This window comes from Anopheles ziemanni, chromosome 2 (assembly GCF_943734765.1).
Source record: "Anopheles ziemanni chromosome 2, idAnoZiCoDA_A2_x.2, whole genome shotgun sequence".
NCBI lineage: Eukaryota > Metazoa > Arthropoda > Insecta > Diptera > Culicidae > Anopheles > Anopheles ziemanni.
In genome coordinates, this window is record NC_080705.1 from 70,016,386 (window position 1) to 70,022,385 (window position 6,000).

The window sequence follows — 6,000 nt, forward strand, 5'->3', positions numbered from 1 at the left end:
GGTTTTTTACTACGTGAAGACCATCCGACAATTTTTGCAATAATAAAAAAACTTTTGATAACTCACCACTCAACAACATAATACAAACAAATACAGTATTGAAAACCTTATTCATATGATAAACTAAACTAGAAGAAAACCTTCTGAATATGTTTCTTAATGTCAACACATATTTGAGCTAAAGAAGGTAATTCGCCGAAATGATACCCAAATGTGTTTATAAAGCGAGGATGGATTCGGAAAATTGGCTTTAAATCCTTGTTGTTCTTCAATGTCCTAGAAATGCATGTTACCTTTGTCCGACAGTTCCGGAAAATGCAGCTCAGGCCCTAGTCTTACGGTCTTTTAAATAATTATCTACTTCCTGGCATCGTCAGCGGGCCGGAAATTATGTGTAACCATAACAAAAGTGGAGCAGATACATTACCGGACCATGCTTCCTGCAATCTTCCCAGCTTCCCCGTGGATGGTGGGTTAATTCGTGTTCGCCTTTCCCTTAGCCGAGCATCCGAGATCATTTGCATCCACTATCCATCATCTTAGAGCGCCCGGATTCCTTGGAGGGTTGTTCGATTGTGGAACACGCCGGTCCAGGACTCGTTGCAGGTTCAACCGGCAGGAGGCAAATATCTTCGCCCAGCGTTACCAGGGAGACCACCGGGCGAAGAAAGCGCCGGAGTGGGAGCTGCGAACGAGCGAAGGAACGACCGAACGAACCCAAACGCCGGAGGGTCTTTTTCCTTCGGATCGAGCTGAAAATATACGTACACGGCACGGCTCGGTTCGTCCATGTTCGCTACGCCCTCGGGCGGCGTTCACGTGGCTTTGACTTTCTACCCTCCCGGTAGGCTGGGAAGCCCCACGCACCCACGAGTGGCGAGGATTCGAGAGGACGATCGAGTCCGATGGAGAACGGGCGCTTATATTCTATCATATCGGCCACCGTAAGGCACGACGCATTCCGTTCCTGCCGATAAACGATAACGGGCCGAGCGGTCGAGGCTGTCCGAGACGGCCCGGTGGGGACGGGACCCGTCTAGAGCTGGACCGGGACCTTTGGGCCTTCGAGCCAGTTTCGCCGGTGACTTCCGCCAGACTCAAGCGTGCCACAGACCAGAGGGCTCCTTATCGTCGAGGGCCGCGCCAAAGACTGCGCCACTGACTCCGAAGGCGGTCGGTGCATGAAGACGAATCAATAGTTTTCCATGCCTTCCACCACGCCACGCTCCCTACCACCTTCCTCGCCACATTATCCTCCCTCCAAACCCAAGCAGCGTAATGTAAAACAAGACAATCAGACATTCTATATCTCACTAGCCGGCGGGCCCTCGTCGGTTCATGGCCCGCGGCTAGATTCGAAAATACGCTCTCCTTTCGAGCACAGCGAGCCCTCACACTCTTGCTTCCTACCCCCTTATCATCCCCTCTCGTCCTATGCTTTGAGCAGATCCTTTTCCCCGGTTCGCCCTCGGTTGTGCGCTGAGATCCGTACGAAGCCAACTCGAAGCCCCGGCGTGGGACCACCGGTCGGAAATGACTCGAAGCCATTTTTGCGTCTCGTTGCAGTGCATCCTGCCTGCCCTCCCTTCGACAGCTACGCTTTCCGCGGACTCTAATCGCCCAGTCAAGCCGCTATTATTTGGTTCCTGTTTTGTGTGCATAAACGTAGAATTTTTATCTTACATTGATCTGCAGCGATTCCTTATCATTAGCTTAAAAGTAATAGGTACAATATACAGTACAATATATTTTACTGTAGAGTTGAAATAGATGTGACTTAGAAATAATTTTGAGTGTCCAGAGAACAAGAGTTGTTCCAGGATTTTTCACAGTACGACGGAGATGTCAGACTATGAAACAGATAATTATTAATCCGAGAGAACAAAAACAAAACGTGTTGACAAACAGACAACAAACAGAGTGCTTGGAACTAGAAGCTATGAAATAAATAATAACAACAAAACGAACGACTTACGTAATACAAATTTATTTTTTCATTAAAAAAAAGTATGAACAAATGGCAACAATGTAATGAGAGCTACTAACTAGAAGATATGAAATAAAAAATAACAAAACAACGAACGACTTACGTAAAACTATTGTATTACTTTATTTATAAAGTTTATTTAAAAAGTATTAATAAACAAAAAAAAAGTAGTAATAAATTACAACACTAGGTACTAAATACAAACTATTAAATAAAAAATAACAACAAAAAGAACGATTTACGACAACAATGTTATTGCTTTGTGGCTTTTTTATATAGCAATAAAATTGTTGATGAAACGAGAAAAAAAAAACAATGGAACGTTGAAGGCCATGGTCGAAACACATATTTAACAAAATACATGGATTCAACTATTATTATGTGGCATTAAAATTGTCGATAAAACAAAAACATTTAATAATGGAACGTCAAAACCACTCTCCAAAGTTTCCAATAGAGGGAAAGGGTCGAGTTTTGAATTTAAATAGACTGTTGGATAGCTAACCCCGTGTTCGTAGAATATCTGCCTGCGACGTGTGAAGCATTAAACACACCTCATTGGATCTTATCCGCTCGTGCCAAACATATCATGCGTTTCAACCCCCTCTCATCCCGCCAACCCTCCAGAGGACCGGTCAATGCCAGACCAGGTAGTAGAACTTTGGCTAACCAGAGGATTTTTACCAAAAACTTGCGCCACTTGTCAGCCGGTTGATGGTAAAATCTCTGACGGAACCGGTATTTAATTTCAACCTAATTAGTCAAACGTCAGCATAACAACGGCAGCCTAAGCGCTTTCCGAACGGGGGGGAGAATCCTCGATGAAACCTGTCAAACTTTCCCCCGCAGTATGCGGGGTTTGGTGCGATCCTGGCGATGATGAGCGAGTTCCGGAAAAATGGTCCAACTTGTACGCTCCAACGTCAAAAACCCCTCTCCCGATGTTGGAAGGGTTGGAGTTGGACCAGGATCTCCGTTGCGTCAGCGTGGGCATCGTAGATGTTGTTTTTCGAACATAAAGTTACATAAGAACCGAAAGTAGCATCAACGCACCAACGTTGGTGTATAAGATCGAGACCCTCTACTGCAAGGAAACAACAACACCGGGTCTAATTCTGATAAAAGGTGGAGGATATTTAGGACATTGTCTATTGTGGACGGCGTAATGCACAAACCTTCGACCATTGTTGCCCAAAACAAGGATGTTGTGAGATGCCGGCCAACGATTCGGTTCTTCCGCTCGACGTAGAGTGACGTACTTTTTGATGTGTGAAAAGCCCTTGACTTACTGGAACGGTCCAGCGAGAGCATCTCCCACGGTCTGAGGGTGGCCACCCTCCTGCCGAAGTACACTGACCACTCACATCCGTAGTTAGCTAGTGGACCGTTCGCATTCGCAACAATAGTTGTACCAACCATCCTTGTCCGAAAAAAACTCCCCTCCCTCCTCTCATCCGAAAGGTGAACCCTTTTGCACGTGCTGGACATGGGCAGGGTCCGTCGCCACCCGTTGCCGAGAGCATGTTCTCATAAAACACCACACGATTTGCTCGGGGAGCAATTGAAAAGACTCGAGACGTCGGTTGGCGAAGGGGCATCGAAAAATTCCAAACGAAACTTCCCAAACCGACGGTCGTGTGTCATGTCACGAAGAGTGGCGACGGATTGGGGAAGAGGGAGGGGGGATTGGCTTGAAGTTGGCCTGAGTTATCGATGGACGGGCTGGAACACGCCAGTGCTCTACTCTTGACACCGACGGCAAATTTCCCGGCACGGCTCGATCATGGTTCGGGCCTCTGACGCATTTCGCCGTAGGTGAACTCAGACGATGGCCGAGAAGTTGTAAGCGTCGGGTCTTTAAGTTTCTTTTTTTCCACCCTCAACCCTTGCGTATGTGCGAGTCAGCGGAGCTTGGTTTTTGTCCCTCCGAAGAGGGAAGAATGAAGATGAAAATTATTGTAATCCCGCTGAAGAGAAATACTTGTACCAGGGGAAATGTTTTAATCGTTTTTGTTTGACGATTCCCACACCTTTCTTTTCGTTAGATCATCAGTTGTTAAGAACTATCTCATAACAATAACATGTGAAAGTAAAATAAATAAAACATTAATAAACAAACAATTTTAAAACATGCAGGAAAATCATCACTAGTTAAAAATTGTTTACAAAAAATATTAAAGAGTAATTCAATTGCATAGATCCTCTTGGTCTTGCATTCGATTAAATAAAATCATTTTTAATTGACAGGAAACGTTCACGGAGGTCATGTCAAATGCTCCGGTTGGAATTTATCCCCGAACCCAATCCTTACATCATCGTGGGCGATGGCGCGAAACTTTGTTTGAAGGGAAACCCGCCTTGCTCGAATTGCATTCCCCTTTGGCGTACGCGAACGCATTAATGCTCGGATATGCGTTTCGCACCATCACGGACCTTATTTGTTCGTGTTTTTCGTTTTGTATTCTGCATCTCTTCTTCATTCCATCCACCGAAACCCCCACCCGACATCGATCGGCGAAAGCGGAGCGGAGCGCGGCAGAAAGAAACACCTTTTCAAAGCAGCGAAAGCGCCTCTCGTGATCGCCTCCCAGGGCGGAAAAGATATAAATTGTCTGGGAAAAAATGAGATTTGCGCCAAGCGTGCCGATAGCTGCCATTTAGCGGGACGCTACAGGAGTGGGGATGGAGGCGGGGAAACATGATAACGAGTTATGCTTTACACGGTCGATAATTGAAATAAACCTTCGCAAACTGTCAATGCAAGCGAGCAGGCGGCTCGGAAGAGAAAGATTTATGGAAGGAACAGAAAAGTGTGAACATTATTTCACACCTTTTTTGTGGTAGAAAAATGTGACTAAAAATTATATGACTATACAGTTTTGTTGCAAAGTAAAAGATAATTTTCATATTTATCAAATAGAAAGAATGGAAAAGTTTGAACGTGTTAGGAGAAGGTGAGGAGAAGATATAGTTTTATTCAATAGGGATAGTAAACCTTAACATACTATCAAAGATTTCTCATTCCAAACAAAAGTTAAAGATAATTAATCAATCATTTTCAAATACTAGATCGAATCAAAAACATTTCGTACTAAGTAATTCAGTAGAGAAAGATTTATGGAAGGTACGCAAAAGGGTGAAAATTATTTCATTTTCATTATATTTTATGGTATTAAAACTTAACTTAATGTAATGTAATGTGTACAGTTTTGTTACAAAGTAAAAAATAATTTACATTTTAATCAAATAGAAACATTGCAAAAGTTTGAACGTGTTAGGAGAAGGTGACGAGAAGAAATAGTTTAAAGATAATTAATCAATCATTTTCAAATACTAGATCGAATTAAACAGGTTTCGTATTAAGTAATTAAGCAACTTACAGTATAGGGTGTTCGTTCAAATTAGCCAACTATTTCGCTATTAAAGATGTGTAAATGACGATCGTTATTTTCACAGAAGTCGATATTTTTTAGTATCGTTTTTTTGGTTTTAGTTTGTTGACTAATTTAATTTACTTGAAAACCAACCATTTCAGACCTTTGGATAGAAATAATAATTAAATCGAATGGATTTTTAATAAGCCTTCAATATCTTCTTTCGTTATGTTTCTTGCAAGAAAATAATCTTAAAAGAAGATTGTCTGACAAAAAAATTTCATTTCAAGTATTTTTTACGTCGTCAATAAAACGGAACAGTAAATTTGAGCTTTATGAATTTGATGAGTTCGTTTCAACACTCTAAAAATCTACCAATTTCAAAGTATCTTGATCTTTTCAACAAACATTTTTTAAATTCAAATTTCCATTAGGACTAGAAGCGTTCAAACCAAACCAAAACAAAATGATTATGGAAAAACTGTGCGGAAAACCGTTTCCCAAAAGCATAAATAAAACAACTCGTCCCTTTTTTGTTTGAACCTTTCACCCAAGTACCCCGCGGTGATATGTCTGTGTGAATTAGATTATTTCCCGCCGGTATCGGTTAAATGTGCACCGAGCGTTTGCTTTGCCGTT